General features: G+C 43.9%; 1 non-coding gene across 1 annotated transcript; it reads right to left on the bottom strand.

Moving 5' to 3' along the window:
• Positions 1-10769: 10769 nt before the first annotated feature.
• Positions 10770-10844, bottom strand: Trnas-cga (transfer RNA serine (anticodon CGA)). Its single transcript has one exon. It is a non-coding gene; the product is annotated as a tRNA-Ser (tRNA).
• Positions 10845-26619: the final 15775 nt, after the last annotated feature.

The raw sequence follows: 26619 nt of genomic DNA, 5'->3' as shown, positions 1-26619 counted from the left end.
CATCTGAGCTGCCCAAGCACGACTCACGACCCGTCCTCACAGCCTTACTTCTGCCAGTAACTCGTCTCCTACCTTCCAAACTTTACAGAAGCTCTCCTGCGAAACTTGCAGAACTAGCACTCCTGAAAGAAAGGATATTGCGGAGAAATGGCTTAGCCAGAGCCTGGGGGATGTTTCCAGAATGAGATTTTAATTCTGCAGCGGAGTGTTTGCTCATATGAAACTTCCTGGTTTGCGTGGTAGAGTAATGGTGGCGTACGCGTACGTGAAGAACTTGTTTGCGCAGCAATCGCCGACACAGTGTAGCTGAGGCGGAACAAGGGGAACCAGCCCGCATTCGCCGAGGCAGATGAAAAACCGCCTAAAAACCATCCACATACTGGCCGGCTCACCGGACCTCGACACAAGTGCGCCGGGCGGATTCGTGCCGGGGACCAGGCGCTCCTTCCCGCTACGGAAAGCCGTGTGTTTGACCATTCGGCTACCCGGGCGGGATAAGGTTTCACATTAGAAGTAAAGGAAAAATTGTTAATTTGTAATTATATCAGACGAAAAAATATTTCTTTTGCCATCTGTTATCTGACGTCGAACGTGAAATTAAAGCAATGAGCAGTAGTTCTGCATTCAGGCTGACTGGGTGGCAATGCCAAAAGTCAAACATCAGGCGAGAAATGATTCTGTTGCTCATATGACGCGTTTCTGAACTTATCTATCATAAGATATCCAAGAGCGATTACTGTACGCAGATATGGGGTTTGAAGTTGCATATGAAACGAACATTCGCAGTCTAGTGCAACTTGAAACGCCGTATCTACGTGCAGTAATCGCTCCTAGTTATCTGACGATAGATAAATCCGAAACGCGTCATATGATCAATAAAGTCATTCCTTGCCTGGTGTTTGACTTTTACGATTGTGACCCAGTCAGCCTGAACTGCTGACCATTATAATAACGCCTCCTGCATGACTTTATGTCACACTTGTATTATTGAGTTTAAAACATTCTCGAAAATCTCGGAATACCTGGGGCCGATATCTTGCCAGCATCAAAGTCGGTAACAGGCAACAATGGTCGAAATTAGTGATTCCCGGAATGGATGAACTGTCTATATATACAACTTTGTACAAAAACCTCAGAGGACGAGTTGCCGGCACATTTTTTTTTATTTTGGTGTGAGTTTTCGCTTATTTATTTGCAACAAAAAATGTGTGAAATCTTATGGGAGTTAACTGCTAAGGTCATCAGTCCCTAAGCTTACACACTACTTAACCTAAATTATCCTAAGGACAAACACATACACCCATGCCCGAGGGGAGGACTATAACCTCCGCCGGGACCAGCCGCACAGTCCATGACTGCAGCCCCTCAGACCACTCGGCTAATCCCGCGCGGCATTTGCAACAAGCTCTATTACATGAAGTGTAACATTACATGTATATATTGTATGTATGTATGTGTGTGTGTGTGTGTGTGTGTGAGAGAGAGAGAGAGAGAGAGAGAGAGCGGGTGTGCGCGCTCGAGTAGAGTAAAGTGTAATGTTTGAGTTGGATGATGATGGTGATGGTGATAGGAGGAAGAGGGTAAAACCCGGTGCTGGCACATAGCCCAGTCCTCGTGCATAGCACCAAAGCTATGCTTAACGTCCCCATATGACGGATGCATCACCAACAACAGTGAAACACACTCAATTCATGAGAAAAAGCAGAGATCTTTGGTATTTAAATCAGGCCAGTGGTGATCGGAACTCTGCATCACCACCTCTCCTCCCCATGCGAGCCAAATACTGGAAGTTAAAACTTTTTCCACCACCAAGATTCGAAACACGTTCCCCTTGGGTCGAGCGCCACCGCACAAGCGAGCGTTGGCGACCTCGGCCACGGAGGTGGGTTCAAAATTGTTCAAATGGCTCTGAGCACTATGGGACTTAACATCTGAAGTCATCAGTCCCCTAGAACTTAGAACTACTTAAACCTAACCAACCTAAGGACATCACACACATCCATGCCCGAGGCAGGATTCGAACCTGCGACCGTAGCGGTCGCGCGGTTCCAGACTGTAGCGCCTTGAACCGCTCGGCCACCCCGGCCGGTACGGAGGTGGGTATTGTAATATGAGTGATGAGACCAGTTCAGTTATTTATCAGGTTCGAGTACGATTGTCACGATACCGGAAGGAATTGGCTATCCGCATGGTCATGTGTCAGTTATGGTTTCACACAAGCACAAATCAAATAGGTAGGCTGCCAGCCTAGCAAGAGTGGGAGGGGGGAGGGAGGGGGGAGGCGGGCGGGGCTTATTCCCCCACCACTCCTCTACCCTTAGACACTCCTTACATACATACAGCTGCTCGTATTGACGAAAAGGAGCTCGCGTTGTGTGGTGCTACTCCATGGGCGAAGCCAGCTGGAGCTCTATAAAAACCTAAACGCCAGCTGTCGTCGATAACGTGCGGGGAAGAAAAAGCGGCAGTATTAACAGCTTTTGCTATCACCCTCGCTCCGGCGTCCAGCCAGTGTGCTGCACGCCCTGGGAAGGGCAGCGAGGCGTGACGCATCACACGACCAGAGCGGCGCCTTTGTGACGCCTCCGTGTGCCTGGCTATCTTCAGCCATGCGATGCGTGGTCGCCGCTGCAGGCCGCCGACGCTTATCAGATCAATCGCGCGCCGGAATCAGCAGCAACTCTGCGAATTACGCCGCGGCTACGAGTAAAATCGTGCGGTTACCAAAAATTGAAGCACGGAAAGCTTACGTGCACGCTGAAGGAAATGAAACATGTTACACCACGAACATCTTCGCCGAACTCTATCAAACGGATGCTCCCGTATTTCAGTGCCTGTAGGATACCTTGATTGAAAAGTAATTCTTTTACGAGCTTACTTTTAATATTTTCAGTTCATATAAAAGCTATTCGTTTTTTATATTATTTTTTATTTTTATTTATTTATTTATTTTTTTTTTTTTGAGTCACCAGTTTTCTGATTGGTTTGATGCAGCCCGCCACGAATTGCTCCCCTGTGCGAACCTCTTCATCTCATAGTGGCACTTGCAATCTACGTCCTCATTTATTTGCTGGATGTATTCCAATGTCTGCCTTCCTCTACAGTTTTCACCCTCTGCTGCTCCCTCTCGTTCTATGAAAATTATTCCCTGACCGTCTTAACAGATGTCCTATCATCCAGTCCTTTCTTCTTGTCGGTGGTTTCATACATTCCTTCCTCGTAGTTTCTGCGCAGGACTTTCTCATTCTTTACCTTTTCTGTCCACCTAATTTTCAATATTCGTCTGTAGCACCACACCTCAAACGCTTCGATTCTCTTCTGTTCCGGTTTTCCCGTAGTCCATGTTTCACTAACATACGAGGTTTGGAACTTTAATAGTGGCAACTATTTATTTACAGCTCGTACAAAATAGATACGTGTATCAAAGTTTTACTGACCTTCAAAATAGTCACCATCATTGTGTATAACCCGCTGCCAGCGATGTGTAAGTAGTAGGATACTGTTAGCAGTGCCAGTTGTGTTTACAGTTCGAGCGGCGCGGTCTATTGCCGGACGAATTTGTAGCATTTCTGAAGTGAATGCCGTGAAGTGTTTCCTTCAGTTTAGAAATCGAGGTGATCTCACGAGGGCTTAATAAGTCAGGGGAGTGCAGTAGGTGGAATAGCATTTAGCAGTCCCATCAGTCAAACAAATCAGTAACGGCTTGCACTGTACGTGCTTGAGCATTGTCCTGCAAAATGATGGTCAGGTCCTGCAGAAAGTGTCATCACTTCTGTCTCTAAGCTGGTCGTAGGTTGTGTTCCAAAAATGAACAGCGTAGAGACAGAAGTGACGGCACTTTCTGCAGGACCTGACCATTGATTTTTTTGAGTGATGGGGCTGCTAAGTGATGATATACCACCTACTGCACTCCCCTACTTAGGCCCTCGTAAGTTCAACTCGATTTCTAAACTGAAGGAAACACTTCACGGCATTCGCTTCAGAAATGCTACAAATTCGTCGGGAAATAGACCGCGCCGCTCGTACTGTCAACACAACTGGCACTGCTAAGAGTATCCTACGATTTCCACATCGCTGGCTAACGGTTATACACAATGATGGTGACTGCTTTGAAGGTATGTAAAACTTGGAAACACGTATCTATTTTGTACGAGCTGTAAATAAATAGTTGCCACTATTAAAGTGCCAACTCTCGTACAATGCTGTGCTCCATACAGACATCTCAGAAATTTCTTCCTCAAATTAGAGCTTATGTTTTATACTAGTAAAATTCTTTAGAGCAGGAATGCCCTTTTTGACAGTGATAGTCTGATTTTTATGTTCTCCTTGCTCCTTCCGTCATTAGTTATTTTGTTGCCTAGGTAGCAGAATTCCGTAACTTCGTCTACTTCGTATTCATCAATCCTGATGTTAAGTTTCTCTGTGTTCTAATTTCTGCTGCTTCTCATTACTTTCGTCTCTCTTCGATTTACTCTCAATCCATATCTTGTAGTCATTAGACTGTCCATCCACTCTGCACATCCTGTAATTCTTCTTTACATCAGCGAATCGTACGTATTATTGATATCCTTTTACCTTGAACTTTACTTCCACTCTTGAACCTTTCTTTTATTTCCATCATGGCTTCTTCGATGCAGAGACCGAACAGCTATTTATACAGATGAAGAATGGTGTGAGTACCTGACTAACGGAACACTTCATGTGGCTATCGGGACACAGTAAGTCCAGAGGACGTGCGCGTCCAGGTTACTGACATTTTCGGCCATTGACAATGGTCCATTCATTGGCATGAAGGACGAGGGGCATCACACCGACACATCTACATGTACAACTATATCAGTACTCCACAAGCCACTTGACGGTATACGCCGTGGTAAGAATGATTGTCGCTACACCTCCTTTTAGCTCTAATTTCTCAAATTTTCCCGTTGTGGTCATTTCGCGAGGCGTGTGTGAGAGGAAGAAATACAGGCACGTTTCCGACTCTTCTCGGAATGCACTCTCGGAATTTCAGAAGTAAAGGACTGCGTGGTGCACAGTGCCTCTTTCGTTGATCTTCTCTGCAATGCTCTCGCGCCGACTAAATGACCCTTTGACGAAATGCGTCGCTCTTCGTTCGATCTTCTCCATCTCTTCTGCTAGACCTACCTGGTAAAGATTCCTGGGTGATGAGCCAAACTCAGGAATCGGTCAAACAAGTGTTTTGTAAGCTACTTTCTGAAGATTCTTTCTATGAATCTCAGTCTGGCATCTGTTTTTCCTATTATATGTTTTTTTATGTCGTCATTGCACTTCTGGTCACTCCGGATGGTTACACGTAGATATTTTACGACAGATATTGTTTCCAGTAACTTGTCATCAATGGCGTAGTTGTACTGTAGTGTATTTTTACTTTCGTGTATGCATGTTTATTTACGTTCGGATTGAACTGCCAGTTCCTGCCCCATTCCTCAATCCCCTGCAGGTCATTTTGCAAATCGCTATGAGCCACGCCGACTTTGCAGATATCGATATTTGTTCAGAGAAGCTAACCTTGCGGCGCTTGTGAGCCCGTCGCAAGATGGCGTAGCAGGGAGCAGATCGAGAGGCGAGCGAGATAGGGAGTTGTGAGGTGGAGAGGAGACGGTTTGATTGCCCAAGGAGAGGAGGTGCCTCGGTCGGTGAAGAGGTGTTTTAAAAAGGATTGTACAGGCGACAGTCTTGACTGCTGTGTTTTGAGATGGTCTGCGCAGTCAAGCAGTTGGTGGCCGTTTACCGATCACATTTTATTGGGAGGTTTTGAGTGGCGACCTACCTCTCTGATGCTGTTGGACGATTGTTTCGCTGACCTGATAAGGTGACATTCTATTTCTTTCACTGGCCATGCACTTTCTGCCTTCCGTATTGCAAGTGTACCTCACCTCAGACAAATTATTAGCGAGCGCTCAGTTACGAAAATTTGTTAGCAATTCATGTTGGGGTCGGGTGCTACGCAATTTGTTGCACCATTCTGATCGAACTGTTGTTTCTTGGTGTCTAGTAGCGTCGACATTCTGCCTTACCATCCAAGCCATGGGGCCGGCCTGGGTGGCCGAGCGGTTCTAGGCGCTACAGTCTGGAACCGCACGACCGCTACGGTCGCAGGTTCGAATCCTGTCTCGGGCATGGATGTGTGTGATGTCCTTCGGTTAGTTAGGTTTAAGTAGTTCTAACTTCTAGGGGACTGATGACCTTAGAAGTTAAGCCCCATAGTGCTCAGAGCCATTTTTGAACCAACATGTGGGGCTTGTTGTGTTAAATGTCCTAAAACTGAGCGTTTAGTTTGTTCTAGACAATATTGTTCATCTTGAACTGTACGATATACCCAAGTACTCCATGACAGTAGTACGGAGGTTTGAATATCGGCATCCGGGAAGCGAAGTCGGACGCACCTACTCCGCGCCTTCGGTCGGGCCGATAAATCGGGCCCGAACGGCACAACGAGGTGTGACCCGTGTTGGCTGCTCCGCGGGGCTTTCATGCCCGCACTCGGCCGATGCCGTCAGCTGGGAACGATTTCTAAGAGAAGTGTCTAATGAATATTATTGTCTGCCTAGTTGAGAGTCCGTATTTAAGGTTCTGTTTCTTTTGAATGAATATATTTGGGCAAGATTTTAAAACAGTAAGTGAACTTCCGATAGCCTTTTGGGCGTGCAGTGTTTCCAATTTTTTATTAAGAGGTACTACCTTTCTCACTAGAAAAATTGTTATACATTTGTTAGTAACTAAAGCCAACTGATAGCCTTCATGTGTGAATGTTCTCTGGCTGGGAGTTAATTATCAATGTTATTTGTTCACTATTTGTTAAGTCAAAATACAGATATTCACAGTTTATGTGCAAGATTACTCCTTCTTTTAAATAAGTATATTTGGGCAAGGTTTTAAAACTGTAAGGGGACTTAGTGTAGCCCTTTAGGCGTTCAGTGTATCCTGTTCCTTTTTTTTTTTTTAATTTCAAAAGATATTACCTTTCTCATCTGAAAAGTTGTTACATTTACTTTGCTATCGAAAGCTAACTGGTGGATTTGATGTACAAACGTCCGCTCACTTGAAGTTTATGACAATTGTTACCTGTTGATTGACTTCAATAAATATTGTGAACAAGAAAAGGTGAATGCTCCCCCCACCCTAAGGCCCAGTTCTTCCGCTTAGTCCTTTGGGCGTTTTATGATACGCCGTGGTAATAGCGGTTTCACGCTTCACTCTTCTACATCTACATCTATACTCCGCGAGCCACCTTACGGTGTGTGGCGGAGGGTACTTATTGTACCACTATCTGATCCCCCCTTCCCTGTTCCATTCACGAATTGTGCGTGGGAAGAACGACTGCTTGTAAGTCTCCGTATTTGCTCTAATTTCTCGGATCTTTTCGTTGTGATCATTACGCGAGATATATGTGGGCGGTAGTAATATGTTGCCCATCTCTTCCCGGAATGTGCTCTCTCGTAATTTCGATAATAAACCTCTCCGTATTGCGTAACGCCTTTCTTGAAGTGTCCGCCACTGGAGCTTGTTCAGCATCTCCGCAACGCTCTCGCGCTGACTAAATGTCCCCATGACGAATCGCGCTGCTTTTCGCTGGATCATGTCTATCTCTTCTATTAATCCAACCTGGTAAGGGTCCCATACTGATGAGCAATACTCAAGAATCGGACGAACAAGCGTTTTGTAAGCTACTTCTTTCGTCGATGAGTCACATTTTCTTAGAATTCTTCCTATGAATCTCAACCTGGCGCCTGCTTTTCCCACTATTTGTTTTATGTGATCATTCCACTTCAGATCGCTCCGGATAGTAACTCCTAAGTATTTTACGGTCGTTACCGCTTCCAATGATTTACCACCTATGGCATAATCGTACTGGAATGGATTTCTGCCCCTATGTATGCGCATTATATTACATTACTCTTATGTTGTTGCTACCTTCTTACAGACGACCGCACCCTCTCCGAACGGCCTTATGGAGCTTGCGACAGCTTGCTTGTGGCAAGAAAAGATGGCACGGGTCTTTCCAGAAGAACTTAAACACGAGAAGATCGTAGGTTTCCTAGACTGGCTTTGTCTAACAGACAGCTAGCAACGGATGAAATCCGGGCAGTGATCACATGAATGAATCGCTGGGAACAGAATGCTGGAGGCTGAGCTGAGGTAACTCGTTTACCGATGAACCGTTACACAGACGACAGAGACGCATTTTGTAGCGTCCGAGTAGACTGGAACACTGAGTGGACTTCTGTGGTGTTAGCAGTGTCCCGCTTCTGTTCGTGGAGATGAGATTGACGCCAACATGTAGACGATGTTGTGAAAAGTCAGAGGAGCAACGACACTCGAAGCCATACCTCTGCAGCTGCTCGAATCTTGGTGTGGGGAGCTACTAAATATGACAAAAGGACTGTTTCGATAGTAGCTGAATCGAGGCTGTGTGCTCGCCAGTTCATGGCATCATGGTAATCGCTGTTGTGATGCTCGTCATGACCAGTCTACCAAATGGCATATTTCAGCAGAATAATGCAGGCCCCAACATTGCAGTTTACACCGCCAAAGCCTTGAGGATTGCACTGTTGCCTGACTGGCTCGTCCGATTCCCTGATTTGTCGCTCACAAATCATGCCTCGGATGCGATGGGATAATGTATACCTTACTTTCATGCAAGTCTCCAGCCAGCAACCTTCACGAACTGATACAGCAAGTGCTCCTGGCATAATAACAAACGCCTGAGGTGATATTCGAAGACTCTTTGCTTCTATGTTACAACGAATAGGAGAGTGTATTCGTGCCTACAGGTGTCAAACCTCATACTGATGATGATGGATACCGCTCCAAACACAATGAAGGTTTAATCAAACAATATCTCTCATGTGATGAACATCTGCACATTTGATAAATATCACAGTGGCGCACTTAACGGTGTAACGCTTTCCATTTCAACCAGAGTATAATACGAGGCTAAAGAAGCAGGAATTTTTTTCATCCGCAGCAGTGCATATCTACACACTGTAGTCCTCACATGCGAACGATTCGAATTTCGTGTCGTAATTTTTTGACCACCAGATATATAGTCACGGCCTCGGATCTAGTAAATATGAAAATTTTTAAAGTTAAATAAACAGTCTGTTTATATTTTGAAGATATAGGAATTTTTTTCATCCGCAGCAGTGCATATCTACACACTGTAGTCCTCACATGCGAACGATTCGAATTTCGTGTCGTAATTTTTTGACCACCAGATATATAGTCACGGCCTCGGATCTAGTAAATATGAAAATTTTTAAAGTTAAATAAACAGTCTGTTTATATTTTGAAGATATTATAGAGTTCAGTTCTTCATTTCAGAAGAGGCGGGACTGATAGGCGGTGAAATTTCGGGGCTTGTTTGAAAAGCACATTGATTCAATAGGTATTTTCCTATGAGAGATGATATAGTCCTGCCTTCCTCTGAATAACTTTACCCGACCTTTTATAGATGACCTATAGTTTAAGAGGTCACCAAAACAAGCGGAAACTAGACATTCTTTGCACATACAAATCACTGTCCGCTCTAAAAGAAGCAATAAATCATACTAATAATCCAAGCAACAACTAAAATTAGCCAGAGCTTTGATTCTGTGGTCAATCACTGAGCCACTTGGTCCTCTGAGCCGGAATTCTTTTATTAACGAGCAGTCTACGCATCGCTCTGTGTGTAAAATCATTCGTTCATTCTCACATTTTACTGCTATTTTATCGCTTATGTTGTTTATGTAGATCGGGTGGACAAAAATATGCAAACACCAGAAACAAGACATTACCAAGCGTACTATGGTATATCAAGATTTTAAACATGGCTGAAACAGCAAGTGTTGAAATTCTTCACGATAAAGGATGACAGCCAAAACAGTTCCAGGATAAAAATTTATTAAAATTCTTGACCAAGGTTTCGGTATATGTAAATATACCTTCATCAGAAGTAAAAAATCTAAAATTACATAATACAATGGAGATTAATAAAACAATTGTGCCAAAGGCGTCGTCAATAATTAAGACATCTTCTCCATTTGTACAACATGATTATGGCCACAGGCATGGTATAATACAACATTTCCAGTCGTCTCGGAATGGGTAAATACAGGCGCTGTATGGATTTCAAGGAAATATTATACCATTCTTCCTTCAAAAATAATTCAGATAACGATGATGGATGTGGATAGCGATCAAGCACCTTTCTCTCCAAAGGTTCAACAATGTTGAGACTTGGCGACTATGGTGGCTACGGGTGATGCGAATCGTCATCCTTGTGCTCAGAAAAACGATACGACTTGTGTGAACAGGGGCCCTGTAGTCTTGAAACACAGCATCGCTATTGGGCAACAAACGCTGTGCCATCGGATGGAGCTGATCAGCCAAAATGGTCACAAATCCTTGGCAGTAATGATACGTTGCAGAGTAATCGTCGTGCCGATAGAATACCACGATGTAGCTGCTCAAATCTTCACCGAAACTTGGCCGTTTGTCACTCTTGGGACTTAAACTCGGCCAGAAGTTGGAAACAGTATTAAACAAGACCAGTGTATTTCTTCCATTGCTCCACAATCCACTTTCTATAGCATCGGAACGACGTTTTCCTATTACAGATATTTGCATCACTCATGGGTAGACATCGAATACCAGCTCCCTCTGCATGTTCCCAGCCTGTTGAACAACCTTCATGTAGAATGAGATTTTCACTCTACAGCGGAGAGTGCGCTGATATGAAACTTCCTGGCAGATTAAAACTGTGCGCCGGACCGAGACTCGAACTCGGGACCTTTGCCTTTCGCGGGCAAGTGCTCTACCAACTGAGCTACCCAAGCACGACTCACGCCCCGTCCTCACAGCTTTACTTCTCCCAGTACCTCGTCTCCTACCTTCCAAACTTTACAGAAGCTCTCCTGCGAACCTTGCAGAACTAGCACTCCTGAAAGAAAGGATATTGCGGGCCATTCTTCTTCGCCGAGAGCACCGCCACTGGATATTCCTACTTGGACATGTTGCAGCAATGTCTGAGGATTCAAATGCAGTTGGACTCTCCATTCATCTTTCAGCAGGATGGGGCTCCACGCCGTTTCCATCGTGAAGTTCCTGGGTACCTGAACACAGAGCTGCCGCATCGATGGAGCGGTCGTGCTACAGAAAGAGACACCTGTTTCACGAAATGGTCTCCCCGATCACCAGATCTCACACCGTGCGGACTTTTTTCTGTAGGGGCACATTAAAGATCTGGTGTATGTACCGCCTCTACCACGTGATGTAGCAGAGCTCCGGGAGAGAACACGGGAAGCCACAGTAGACGATGCCATGCTGGGACGGGTATGGTAAGAATTCGATTACCGTATTGACGTTGCGACGTTGTTTGGAAAAAACAAAACAAACTTCCGGAGTTTCTCTTCAAATTCAATATGTATGACATCTGTACAATGTTTAGTTCTTGTGCAATAAATAATTGAAAGTGTTCCCCGATTTTATGTACACACTGTACTGTGATAATGCGGGTTCCATCCGGGTTAAAACCGAGAATTAATAAAAGATTATGTCCGTGAATTTGAACTGCTGGTACATGAAAGTTTTATAAAAGAGAATTTTTGATAAGAACTCTGAACTGTGTTTCACAAAAGAGAATTTTTGATAAGAACTTTGAACTGTGTTTCACAAAAGAGAAATTTTGATAAGAACTTTGAACTGTGTTAAGTATATGCTGAATATATCGCACTGGGATTTGTTCTTCAGAACTATATTAAGAAGAAACCAAAATTTTATGGAATCGTGTGAGTTTTAAACCGACAGAAACTGACCGAGTATACAATTCATAGACATATTTTACGTGTTGTGTGTGTGAAATAAAATACATGTGCATGCTCTGATAAAATAAACTTGGAATGGGAGTGTACTGTTGACTGTATTGACCGTGTTTCTTCCCCTAAGTGGCTATCTAACTCCTACTCAGCCAGTAGCATCCCTCTGTGATTGTTGACATTTCCGCATTTTAGAAACCATCGAGCGGTTGATTTCCAGCACAGATCTCCATAATACCGAATTTTATTCTGCATTTTACTCCCTTTATCAAGATCGTTCAGTTTCCCTTGGTGAAGTGGCGGCCGCTTTCTTTTGTTGAAGCGTCAGCGAGGCTACATTATCCTCGGGTATTTCTTCTCCTACTCCTTTCGCGAAACGCAGCAGCGACAAGAAAACACAGTTCAGCTATTGAAAACTTTGTACACCAATTAGGAGAATTAACTTTACATACAGGGGAGTAACGAGGAAAAGGAACATTCTTTGAGGGCTGATAGTGTTAGTATTTCTGAACAAAAATCTCCAGATCAGGAGCGGCCAAGATGCATACGATTTGGTTTTATATTTCACATTTTTCAACAACGTAGGCCACAAACAAAACAAATTTTCAGTATTATTTAATTATTTTTGGCGCACTGAAGACATAATATAATTTTTATCTGGTATAAACTGCTGGCAAATAACGTGATTTTCATTTTGAATGCATCCCCCGCAAATCAGAAAGAATTTACCTTTCAATGTCTTTCTGTGCCTAGTGTGCAATCGAGTCCACTTAAAATGTAAGTCTGCACTCCTTTCCGGATGTTTTAATATTTTTTCCTACATTCCAGTTCTCCATACTCTTCGTTCATTTCCACTGAACACTGTTGCAACTGACAATGGAATAATGTGCGTGACTTCAGAAATTGTACTATTCGTACCACCAATTTCTCCACGAGCTCCAGGCCTGAAAATTTAGCACAAAGTGCTTTTTGATGTACAAAACAATTACTTCCATCTGTCAATCTTTGTAATCTCTTTCATTGCCAACTACATCTTTAAATTCTTTCTGAGTGGTATTGTAATGTCGTTTCATAGTAAATATGCACTGCCTGTCACTTATGCGAACTGAGAATTCTCACCACTCTCTTCTGTCATTCCCATTCATTTTAAAGGATTCCGACGACAGATGGTTAGACTGCCTCCTTCGTGCAATCAGCTACTGGACCAGTGAACGTCCTTCCTACATGAACATATAGCGAAGATTAAATAGCGCTGACAGCACCATTATGCCGAACTGAAGAGACTTGTGCCGACAAGAAAATGCCGCACCGCCATGATAATGAAATGTCGCGCTGTTCCGGATACTGCCGAGAAGAACCGAGTAGAGCCGAGTGACAAGGCGGGGCTTGGCCCGCCCATGCCCGCATGTGTTCCACGCGTGAAGTCTGACACGCCGTAGTGTGGCCGTGCGGTTCTAGGCGCTTCAGTCTGGAACCGCGTGACCGCTACGGTCGCAGGTTCGAATCCTGCCTCGGGCATGGATGTGTGTGATGTCCTTAGGTTAGTTAGATTTATGTAGTTCTAAGTTCTAGGGGACTGATGACCACAGATGTTAAGTCCCACAGTGCTCAGAGCCATTTGAACCATTTGACACGCCGTGGCCGGCACTGCTTCAGATGGACATACACCCTATTCCGAATGGTTTCCGAGATAGAACACGTCTAATGTTCATTGTTATTTATTTTATATTTTATTATTCATGCACTGTCATTGTTTACAACGTATCACAGTAGTGCAGAGGAAGTTGAGGCGAACAATTTGATACGGAAAACTACCTCAAATTGGCCTACAAAACTGCCTAACCTACAGCGCATGCGCGTTGCGGGAGATTTTAAATATCTTCGGGCCGACTATTAGCCCTACAGAAAAAAATAGCACCTTTTTTATAAGAAATTTAATGTAGTTTAATTTTGCATTGGACCGTTTTCGCTGAAGGATGCGGGTTTCGGGTTATTCAAGAGAAACGTGCAGAAGAGATATTAAATGTGTTCTATCTCGGAAACTATTGAAATATGGCATATGTCGATATAAAGTTTTTTGTTCAGAATCACTAATACTAACAGTCCTCAAAGTGCCGGCCCCACCAACCTCCCCTATCGCCCCTCCTTTCATACGGCTCAGTGTTGCGCAACAAATCATGAGCCGCGACTCACAGAGATTCCCAGAGGTACCTCACTCAGAGAGCATCCCAGGGTGCCCCTGAGAGCTACAACACTAAAAATAATCGCTTCTCGGCTTTTGGTTGGTTTGGGGAAAGAGACCAGACAGCGAGGTCATCGGTCTCATCGGATTAGGGAAGGACGGGGAAGGAAGTCGGCCGTGCCCTTTGAAAGGAACCATCCCGGCATTTGCCTGGAGCGATTTAGGGAAATCACGGAAAACCTAAATCAGGGTGGCCGGACGCGGGATTGAACCGTCGTCCTCCCGAATGCGAGTCCAGTGTCTAACCACTGCGCCACCTCGCTCGGTCTCGGCTTTTGGCAAGATCAATGTGTAGTCTCTTTTTATGTAATACAGATAAGGATATAGGACAGGTGGAAGGAAGGGAACTTTATTTCAATTTCTACAGGGTGAAAAGTATTTAAACCGACAAACTCTGGGAAGCTGTAGGGGACATCAAAACAAATATTTTTCCCTAATGTCATTTTTTCCTATGAGGATTATTTAAACCGGTGGAGGCCGTATTACGCTCTTTAGTTGTTAGAGGCCGTATTACGATCTTCAGTTGTTAGAGGGCGTATTACGCTCTTCAGTTGTAGGCAACTGCTGTCCACCAGTGTAGTAGTGCATTGTCTCTGTTTACTGATGGAACGCTACACATGGGGTGAGTCCACTGATATGGTAGGTCCGTACTATGTAGCGCACCACAACGGACGAGCTGCACATCGGGTTTATCAACAACAATATCCTAATCGCCGTATCCCGCATCATACGACCTTTGCTGCCGTGTACCAACGTCTGCGTGAGACCGGGTCATTTAGCAGATTACCTGGACAGGGACGCCGTCGCACGGTAAGAACGCTGAAATTTGAGGAATATTTCTCGCAGTATGTGGAGCGGGATCCTTCAATCAGGATTCATGCAATTGCACGTAACATGGGGACGAATCAGACGAATGTAAGAACAATCCTTCGAGAGCAACTGTTACGTCCATTTCACTTACAGCGTGCCCACAACCTGTAACCAGTTAATTATCCACCCAGAGCACAGTTTTCGCAGTGGTATCTGGAGCAGTGTGAAATGCATCCTACATTTCCATCCTCTGTGTTGTTTACCGATGAAGCAATGTTCGGGAGTGATGGAGACTTCAACATGCACAATTCGCATGTTTGGAGTGAGGATAACCCACATGCCACAGTTACTAGCGCTCATCAAGTGCGGTTCTTTGTTAATGCGTGGGTCGGTGTTGTTGGGGCCTATTTAATTGGGCCGTATCTGCTACCTAGGCCATTAAATGGCAGGCACTATTACTATTTTCTCGCCAGAGCATTGCCAGAATTGCTGGAAGACGTCCCGCTCCCTACAAGACAACGCATGTGGTTCCTACATGTCGGGACGCCGCCACATTTCAGTCGTCGTGTGCGTCGATTCCTGGACCGACGGTTCCCAGAAAAGTGGATTGGCAGAGGTGGTCCTGTACCACTGCCTGCTCGATCCCCAGATATGTCCCCTCTGGACTTTTTTGTGTGGGGAGAGATGCGCAACATTGTTGCATGAGAAGAGGATCTGGTTGCCCGGATAGTAGCAGCAGCAGGAATAATTCAGGATACTCCTGGGGTTTTTGCCCGTATCAGACAGAACATGATCCGACGGTGTAACCTTTGTTTACGTGTCAGTGAGGCATTTTTGAAAATCTACTGTAATTGAAATTGGGTTGTGTTAATGTGTTGTGCCTTGGTCATAAAAAAATGGAAGAGTGTTTGTCGGTTTAATTAATTTGCCGCCAGAGAAATCTTCTTCTACCGGTTTAAATACTCCTCATAGGAGAAAATGACATTAGGGAAAAATATTTGTTTTGATGTCCCCTACAACCGCCTTGAGTTTGTCGGTTTAAATACTTTTCACCCTGTATAGTAATGTGTGAGATCACCCAAGCGTTTAATTATTTTACAGTTGTCAGCACCTTTGACCCATACTGACACAGATTCGAATTCATTTCTTTTGTGATAATTCCTGGTCCTGATAACCAACGGCATGGTGGACATGTAATACGACTTTCCCATGTCTCTGTTGTACACTTCACAAATCTGAAACGTGCGATAGGTGATGACCTCACGATTGTAAAATAATTCGAGTCCTGGTACTTTTTCTTCTTTAGGACCACGTATTAGAGCAACAGTCACCCAGCCATTGCCATGCTTTCCTCCTGACCCAACCTATATATTGAAGTAGAATCAGAATTAAAGATAGAAAAAGAGTAAAGAGGTTATGTAATGTAATCAGTCTAAATTTGTAGAGAGCGAAGTACTTGACTGCGAAGTTTACAATAGTATTCGACAAACATCGACACAGAATAGTGTATTTTATTACACTACTGTCCATTAAGTTTGCTACACCACCAAGATGACATGCTTCAGACGCGAAATTTAACCGACAGGAAGAAGATGCTGTGATATGCAAATGATTAGCTTTTCAGAGCATTCATACAAGGTTCGCGACGGTGGCGACACCTACAACGTGCTGATATGAGGAAAGTTTCCAACCGATTTCTCATACACAAACAGAAGTTGACCGGCGTTTCCTGGTGAAACTTTGTTGTGATGCCTCGTGTAAGAAGGAGAAATGCGTACCATCACGTTTCCGACTTTGATAAAGGTGGGATTGTAGCCTGTCGCGATTGCGGTTTATCGTATCGCGACATTGCTGCTCGCGTTGGTCGAGATCCAATGACTGTTAGCAGAGTACGGAACGCCGTGCTGGATCCCAACGGCCTCGTATCACTAGCAGTCGAGATGACAGGCATCTTATCTGCATGGCTGGAACGCATCGTGCAGCCACGTCTCGATCCCTGAGTCAACAGATGGGGTCGTTTGCAACACAGTAACCATCTGCATAACAGTTCGACGACGTTTGCAGCAGCATGGACTATCAGCTCGGAGACCATGGCTGCGGTTACCCTTGAGGCTGCATCACAGACATGAGCGCCTGCGATGGCGTACTCAACGACGAACCTGGGTGCACGAATGGCAAAACGTCATTTTATCGGATGAATCCAGGTTCTGTTTACAGCATCATGATGATCGCATCCGTGTTTGGCGACATTGCAGTGAACGCACATTGGAAGCGTGTATTCGTCATCGCCATACTGGTGTATCACCTGGTGTGATGGTATGAGGTGCCATTGGTTACACACCTCGGTCACCTCTTGTTCGCATTGACGTCACTTTGAACAGTGGACGTTACATTTAAGATGTGTTACGACCCGTGGCTCTACCCTTCATTCGATCCCTGTGAAACCGTACATTTCAGCAGGATAATGCACGACCGCATGTTGCATGTCCTGTACGGGCCTTTCTGGATACAGAAAATGTTCGACTGCTGCCCTGGCCAGCACATTCTCCAGATCTCTCACCAATTGCAAACGTCTGGTCAATGGTGGCCGAGCAACTGCTTCGTCACAATACGCCAGTCAATCTGTGGTATCGTGTTGAAGCTGCATGGGCAGCTGTACCTGTACACACCATCCAAGCTCTGTTTGACTCAATGCCTAGGCGTATCAAGTCCGTTATTACGGCCAGAGGTGGTTGTTCTGGGTACTGATTTCTCAGGATCTATGCACCCAAATTGCGTGAAAATGCAATCACATGTCAGTTCTAGTATAATATATTTGTCCAATGAATACCCATTTATCATCTGCATTTCTTCTTGGTGTAGCAATTTTAATGGCCAGTAGTGTACTTTGTACAGATAGCTAACCCCTCCCCAAGGACTACGGCTAGACGTGGCGGGGGCTCAGTACTCAAGAATAGGAAGAAGATGAACGGCTTCTGAGGCGAATGAAGATTATTAATCTCAACAGGAAGAAAGGCGGACGAGTCATTTTCTTCTGACAGTGATACCTCAACGATAGTAAAGGCGGAGAGGATGGACCTCAGTACGGCGGATCTAGCGGAAGAGGCAACCCACAAAGCAGAACATCAATTCACGTCGCGTCTGACTTGCAACAAGCAGCTACGTGCTCAGCCATCTCTCTACATGTTGCTGGCGGCTGCAAAAATCAGTAGCGTCCGTTACCAAAGTGGTCGGCTACGAAAGGCGTATGTTCCCACAATGGGCTCCCTGTTAAGACCCATTTGGCGATTCGATCACAGATGTAACATCCGATGAAGGAGCTAGCACCCTTTCCTAATTTACTTTCAACAAAGACATTATGATAAACACTGAAGTACTCCAGGAGGCAAACAACCATTCATCGCTGGAAGCAGTGATGCAACTAGGCCGTCGGATTCTGGCGAGCCTTCAACATCATGTTAGGACGAGTCGGAGCTTCCAAGAACTTTTCGCATACGGCCTAAGAAGAAACACCTGCTAGGCACATTGAACATCAACACTTTACTAAAGACTGCGAACCTAAAACAATTGACGGATATGTGTTAAACAGACGCAACATTCATACTAGTACTCCCGGGAAATAGATTCGGTGATGAGAACGCATTTGAATCAGAGGGCTACAGGATCTATGAACAGTTTTGGGGGATATTAGAAAACGAGACATAAAAAATACTAAAACACCACGTGAAACGACTCGTAGGAGATTTCAGCGCACAGATCCGCAGAGAAGAGAAATACGAGGCAATAGTAGGAAATTTTCTTGCACGAAAACGAACCAATAAGAATGGAGAAAGGCTCGTCAACATCTACAGACTATTTGACTTAAAACTAATGTCAACCTTTTTCAGGAAATTACCAAGGAGAAAGAAGACCTGGTCTCCTCTCAACACAGAGTTAGGCTCATCTCAACTGGATCATGTGGCAACCAAATCAAAGTCAAATTTCAACCTAAAAGACCAAACCCCAAAATTTAAGAAGTCCATAGAATTGATACAAAATTTCAGTGAGAGAACGGGAACGAATTACTTAAAAAATCTTCATGCAAGGAAGATGAGAACTAGGATGAATTCGGAGAAGCAATGATAGAAACGGTGAAAGAACTAGAGAAACTACGAAGAATGAGGAAACATACGTGGTGGAATAAGATACGTGACGAAGCGACAGAGCATAGACTAACTGCTTGGAAAAAATGGAACTCCTGGAAAAAGGAAAGAAACTGGAACAAATTCACTGAGATCAGAATATAGACATCAAAAATTATTCGTACACAGACACGGAAACATGACAAAAAACGATTAGAGGAAGCAGATACAAATTTCAGACAAAACAACACTAGGGATTTCTATAAAGTTTTCAAAGAAGAACGAACAGGTTACAAGCCAATGAGCCTACACTTCAAAGACTCAACAGGCAAACTGATTACCAACTACAAAGCCAATTGTGAGTTACCAACAAAATATTTCAAAAGTCTCCTAAACTGCGAGGAACCAACACAATGACTAATTTTCAGACAGCCTCAAAAGAAAACCCAAGTTGGAAATTACCATCGCTGCATCAAATTGATGCATCAAATTGAACAATACGTTGGGCTGCTGAAAACCAACAGAGCGCCAGGTGAAGATGGCATACTAGCTGAGATCTGGAAACTGGGAGGGAAGCGGGCAGCTGAAACCATTTATGAGGCTATTAAATATTGCTGGGAGAACAAAAGAAAACCGGACGACTGGAAACAAGCAAAAATCCATCCGCTATACATGAAGGGTGACAGGACAGACACCAACAATTACCGAGGCATATCTCTACTTCCAGTCACCTACAAAATTATGTCCAAAGCTCTACTGAATAAGATGGAAGATCACACAGAACAAACAGTTGGTGAGTACCAAGCAGTGGTCAGAAAAAATAGATCATGCCCAGAGCAAATTTTTAATTTGAAAACTATCCTCAGGATCAGGATACTGCAAAACTTTAACACAATCGTTACAATCAATGATTTCAAAAAAGCATACGATCTGTAGACAGGCGGACAGTATTTCCATGACTGGAAGAAGCAGGTATCGACAAAACCACCAGACAATTAGTCTAAAAGACACTCAAAGACACACCTTCAAAGATTAAATTTCTAGGAGAAGTTTCTGAATCCTTCAGAATTAACAAAGGTGTTCGGCAGGGCGACGGGCTCTCACCGATACTCTTCAATCTGGTCTTAGACAAGGTCATGAGAGAGTGGCATAAAGAGCTACAAGAGAGAAACATCGAAGGAATCCATCTAGGACAAGGAAAAGGAAGATTTGAGGAATAATGTCTCGCCTTCGCTGACGATATTGCAGTAATTTCTAAAGACAAGATAGATGCAAAGATAAAGACAGAAATACTTCACAAAACTGCAGCTAAAACTGGGTCACTAACATCATATGACAAAGCGGAATACATTGAACATAAACACAACAGAGAAAAACATACACAATCGCAATGCGGAAGCATCAGAAGAGTTGACAAATTTAATAAAGATCAGTATCATTCCAGGCAAAAATTAAACACTACGCAACAGTAATTAAACCGGAAGCACTTTACGGATCCGAATGCCTAGCACTAAATAAAAGAGGTGAACAAGGAGAACGGGAAAAGAACGAAAGAAAATACTCAGAAAAATTTTAAGATCACAAAATAGCAAAGGTGACAACTGGACGACAAAGAGAAATGAAGATTTATATAGAAACACGGAAGTAATCACAGCCACAATAAGAAAGAGGAGATTAAAATTTTACGGTCATAGGTACAGAATGAATGACAACAGGCTAACGAATAAAATTTTTTAAACTTCATTTCCGAATTAAATAACACCATGGGATGGGGGCAAGAGACAAGAAAGGACCTGAGAAAAGTTAACATCGCAGAAAACACCATGCACAACAGGGAAAGTTTTAGGATATTTACCAATACTGTAAAATTTCCTGTCCAAGAATGAAATTCACAATCTAGGAGGGTGGTGTCAAATGAACAGAGGCAGGCCATCAGCCAAAACATGAAGAAGTTCTGGGAAGATAAAAAGAAAAAGGCTGTACCTTTGTCTTAAGTTCTAAGCGGTCTATAATAGTTAAAATAGAGCAGAAATAATTTCATGTTTTTCAAGTAGTTTTGAAGTGCCAGATGTTGAATATCATACAGAATTTTTTCTCCCACCTACGCCTGTAAGCAGCTAAAGCTCTGGATTTCATTGTAATTTCATTATAAAAGAAAGCGTCACAGCTATATTTTAGTTTAGTTGCTTAACAGCTTTTATCATTAATATTTATTTACCTGTTACATCGAAATTACGTCGTGTTATTTGAATATTTTACTGTGTAGTTTGGTTGAGAGAGATCATTTGTAGTGTGTGTGTGCCAATTACGCTTACCGTTGACAAACAGGAAGTAAAGCCAGCATTTTGGTAGAAATATCGATGTATTGGAGGACAACAGGGTTGCTGACAGTCACTTATGATCAGCAGAGCTATACACTGTCCCACACACAGAATGTCAGAAAAGATACCGCCTCCATTTCCGAAGCTACTGAAAGCAACATGATTTTTATGTAGGTTGACTATTAATTTTTTCCAAGCAGTCTCCATGGCGAACTTTTTTTCTGCCAGGATTTGCTTTTCTTAACTTTTTTTTACTTTATGGGAAGTTTGAGGACTTTCTGAGGCTGCACTTTATTGATGTTAATTATTTACACAACATACACGATCGATCATCAGGCTTATCTGACAAATCAGTCACATGCAACAAAATACGTCTATGCATGGATACCACCGGTATCCTACCATACAGTTTAACACGAAGGTAACATAACGATAAGGAATGCGAAAACCTTTTATTTCTTTCGTTTTACAACAGATATGAGACCCATACTAACTGTGGAGTGTGTCAACCAGAACTCACTTCTGTTAAATCCTTTTCGTCTTCATTTTCGTTGGGATAGTGCCATACATATTTATTCTTCTCAGTAGCTGCTGGTCGTTTTTCCTTTCTATCCCAAGCCGATGCTTCCAGAAGGTGCCATCACCTACACCAGACGAATAACACTTTTATTGTCCTTCCTCGCCGATTTTGATGTATCTCGGGCTTGCGACTGGAATATAAGTGTGTGGTTCTCATAATACATATTGGATTTGTATCTTCTGTGATCTATTCCAGACACTTTGCTCTTCCTTTTGAGACGCATTTCATATGGAGTGAGCGAGACAGATTGGTAGTTAGCATGCTAGGCTCTCATTTAGGGGAAACAGTATCCAAATTCCCGTCACAACATGATAATTTTCAAGGTTTCAACTCCAGTCACAATTCCAGCACGGAAGTCATCTCTAGAATTTTCGTACAGTACCAAAAACTTACCGCACACGATCTTCCGCGTTCCTTTGAGGGCATCCTTCAACGTTCTTGGAAACCACATGGCGCAAACTTTTCTCAACTTCAACTGTTTCGATATTCTGCATAACTCGCTTCTTCTATTGCCACTCGTTTTGACGTTAGTTCACTGGCATGTGTTTGTGAGCCATATTGCGAATACGCTGCACATTTCAAGAATCTGCGCAGTGCTCGCTTTACTACATCTCCAGAGGTCCGAAGTGTTGGCGTGACCCCTTTGGCACGATAAGCTGCTTGCCCAACGACTACCTGTACTGCGATCAAGAGCCGCATCCCCGTACATCTTCTTCAGTCTCTTGCGAATGTTTATGACTGTCTCCTTCTCACAACACAGGAACTCAATAAAGCGCGTTGCTTGAGACAAACATCAAGAGCAGCGGCGATCTTGACAGAGGCCTACACCAGAGCGACTTGCGGAAACAAGATGAATTACACTGAGCTGACAACGGTCACGTGATAGCAATATTAATGCAGATGGCGGTAGTATCGTGTACGCAAGTATAAAAGGGCAGTGTATTGGCGGAGCTGTCATTTCTACTCAGGTGATTATTGCCGCACGATGGGAATTAGCAAACTTTGAACGGGAATTGGCAATTGCAGCTGGATGCAGGGGAAGTTCCATTTCGAAAATCATTAGGGAATTCAATATTCCGTGATCCACTGCGTCAAGAGTGTGCAGAGAATACCAATTTTCAGGCATTACCTCTCATCACGACCAACGCAGAGGCCGACGGCTTTCATTTACCGACCAACAGCATCGGCGTTTGCGTAGAGTTCTCGGCGCTAACAGACAAACCACACTGCGTGAAATAACCGCAGAAATCAATGTGGGACGAACGACGTACGTATGCGTTAGGACAGTGTGGCGAAATTTGGCATTAATGGGGTATGGCAGCAGGTGACTACTGGAAGTGCCTTTGCTAACAGCACGACATCGCCTGCAATGGCTCTCCTGGGCTCGCGACCATATCGGCTGGACCCTAGGTGACTGGACAACTGAGGCCTGGTCAGATGCGATTTTAGTTGGTAAGAGCTGATGTTCGAGTGTGGCGCAGACCAACGAAGCCATGGACCCAGCTTGTCAACGATGCATCGTGCAAGCTGGTGGTGGCTTCATAATGCTATGGACTGTTTTTATTCGGAATGGACTGGCTCCTCTGGTCCACCTGGACCGATCATTGGCTGGGAATGGTTATGTTCGACTACTTGGAGGCCACTTGCAGCCATTCATGGATTTCATGTTCCCAAACAACGATGTAATTTTTATGGATGATAATGTGTCATGTCATCAGGCCACAATTGTTCCAGACTGAGTTGAAGAACATTGCAGACAGTTCGAACGAACGATTTGGCCACCCAGATCGCCCGCCCTGAATACCATCGAACATTTATGGTATATAATCGAAAAGTTAGTTCGTATACTTTCGCTATTAAGAACGGTTATAGAGACAGTACGATTCAGTATTTCTGCAGAGGGCTTCTAGCGACCTGATGAGTCCTTACCACGTCCAGTTGCTGCACTACGCCGGGCAAAAGGAGGTCCGGCACGACATTAGGAAGTGTCCCATGACGTCTGTCACCTCAGTGCAAATTTTAGTACAAGCGGGAAGAACGTTTCTATTAGCTCTGTCAAAAGTAAAGATGTACCAGGTGATCAAAAAGTCAGTATAAATTTGAAAACTGAACAAATCACGGAATAAAGAAGATAGAGAGGTACAAATTGACACACATGCTTGGAATGACATGGGGTTTCATTAGAACAAAAAAAATGCAGAAGTTCAAAAAATGTCCGACAGATGGTGCTTCATCTGATCAGAATAGCAATAATCAGTATAAAAACGTAAGACAAAGCAAAGATGATGTTCTTTACAGGAAATGCTCAAGATGTACACCATCATTCCTCAACAATAGCTGCAGTCGAGCAATAATGTTGTGAACAGCACTGTAAAGCATGACCGGAGTTATGGTGATGCATTGGCGTCGGATGTTGTCTTTCAGCATCCCTAGAGATGTCGGTCGATCACGATACACTTGCGACTTCAGGTAACCCCAAAGCCAATAATCGCAAGGGCTGAGATCTGGGGACCTGGGAGGCCAAGCATGACGATAGTGGCGGCTTAGCACACGATCATCACCAAACGACGCGCCATCTGTCAGACATTTTGTGAACTTTGTTTTTTTTCCCTAATAAAACCCCATGTCATTCCAAGCATGTGTATCAATTTTTACCTCTCTATCTACATTATTCCGTGGTTTATTAAGTTTTCAAGTTTATACTGACTCTTTGATCACACGGTAGAACAAAAGTTGGATTGTTGAAAAATATGTTGCGTATTTCTTTTGTAGTAATCGTCTTCGTTGCTGACTGTGAGGTCGCAAAACTGCGTATTACCTAACAAGTAGTACAGCGGTTTTAGCCCTAGTGCCATTAGTGCAGTGGTGCATTGTTCTTTGTCTGAGGCTGGCATGCAGGCGAGCAGCTCCTAGGTGACTAACAGACCAGGAAACCCGCCGGACACGTTTCGCCATTGTGGCAGTTGCTCCCACCGCCAGCACGAGCGGCGCAGCTCTGCGAGACGCCGGCGGCGCTGCGACTTTCAACAGCATTCCGTGCAGCCGGCAGGACGCACGCGCCGTCGCAGGAAGTCGACACGCCTGCATCAATGCAAAAGCCGCTGAGCAGCGGAGAGAGCGGCCGGCCAGTCGTGGACTGGGATTCGCCACAGGGTCAGAGCGCGGTCGGCTCTCTGCGATTCAGGGGGCGAATCGGAGGCGGAGGCGACTACTTACTTGGCCGTACCGCTACGGCACGGTCGTCTCTCGGGTTCAGGTCATTTCAGCATTCGCAACTTACAGAAGACTCAGGGTTACATACACTCAAGGCAGGCAGGGTTCCAGGATTCAATTTTAACGCACCACTGATGCCTAAAATTTTAATAATAATAGCAACAACAATAACAATACCGTGACACAAAATAAAAACACCTACATCTGTACTTATGATTTTATTTTATTTTGTCGCTACCAGTTGCGACGCTTCACTGCGTCATCTTCAGGCTGTTTTGATGCGGTACAGGTTGATACGATCCCCGCGCATTACCCATCAGTTGCCAACATTACTGGACTCGCAGATAATGTGTCAGCACTCCAACCATCAACTGTCCATCAACTTTAGACTGCGAATCCAGTAATGCTGGCAACTGATGGGTTATGCATGGAGATCGTATCAACCTGTACCGCATCGAAACAGCCTGAAGGTGACGCAATGAAGCGTCGAAACTGGTAGCGACAAAATAAGATAAAATCATAAGGACGGCTGTAGGTGTTTTTATTTTTTGTCACGATAGTAAACGGCCGTCGTCCCAGAGACGTCCTGCTAAAAGGATGGACATACAAAAAATAATAATAATTATTATTATTCCCATTATAAATGTAACATTGATTCTTTTTACTCGATTCGTGACCCTCATGGACTACGTAAATGACAACATTTGGTTCAACTTCCAATTTTCCGATAATTTTTCATTCGATCAGAGTACCGTTGTCTCCTAACTTCTGATCACTTTGCTCCAGCTTTCATTTATGATTTTCTATGCGGATGGGAATCTAAGATCTTCTTTCGAAACGTTCCATGTTCAGAACCTCATGTTCTTTATATCTTTCTGATCATTTCTGATTACTTTGACCACTTGCACCAGGGAAATTTTTTCTCGTTGATGTGTTCAAAAATTCTCTGGTCTATCCTGTTTCTATTAATCCAGAATGGATGTCCGTGAAACATCATCCGTCATTTCCTCATAGCTACATTTAGTTGTTCAGTTTATTCGCACAGATTATCATTAGTCCGTTCCTGTATTGCGTTTAACTGACCACAGTGTTTGTCTTATCCAAGTACAGATATTCAGCTGCATATAAACACTGTGGTTTATCACTCTTAACATAATGCTGCAACTTTGGTTGAGAAGATATAGTTTTTTTTTTTTTGGTCATCAGTCTTCTGATTGGTTCAATGCGGCCCGCCACGAATTCCTCTCCTGAGCCAACCTCTTCAACTGAGTAACACTTGCAACCTACGACCTCATTTATTTCCTGGATGTATTCCAATCTCTGTCTTCCTCTAGAGTTTTTTTCCTCTGCAGCTCCCTCTGGTACCATGGAAGTTATTTCCTGACGTCGTAACAGATGTCCTATCATCTAGTCCTTTCTTCTTGTCAGTGGTTCCATATATTCTTTCCTCGCAGTTTCTGCGCAGAGCCTCCTCCTTCTTTACCTTCTCAATTTTCAACATTCGTCTGTA

The sequence above is a fragment of the Schistocerca serialis genome, chromosome 1 (genome assembly GCF_023864345.2).
Source record: "Schistocerca serialis cubense isolate TAMUIC-IGC-003099 chromosome 1, iqSchSeri2.2, whole genome shotgun sequence".
In the NCBI taxonomy this organism is placed as follows: Eukaryota; Metazoa; Arthropoda; class Insecta; order Orthoptera; family Acrididae; genus Schistocerca; species Schistocerca serialis.
Note: the sequence above shows the minus strand (reverse complement) of the source record. Positions and strands in the feature narration are given on the sequence as shown.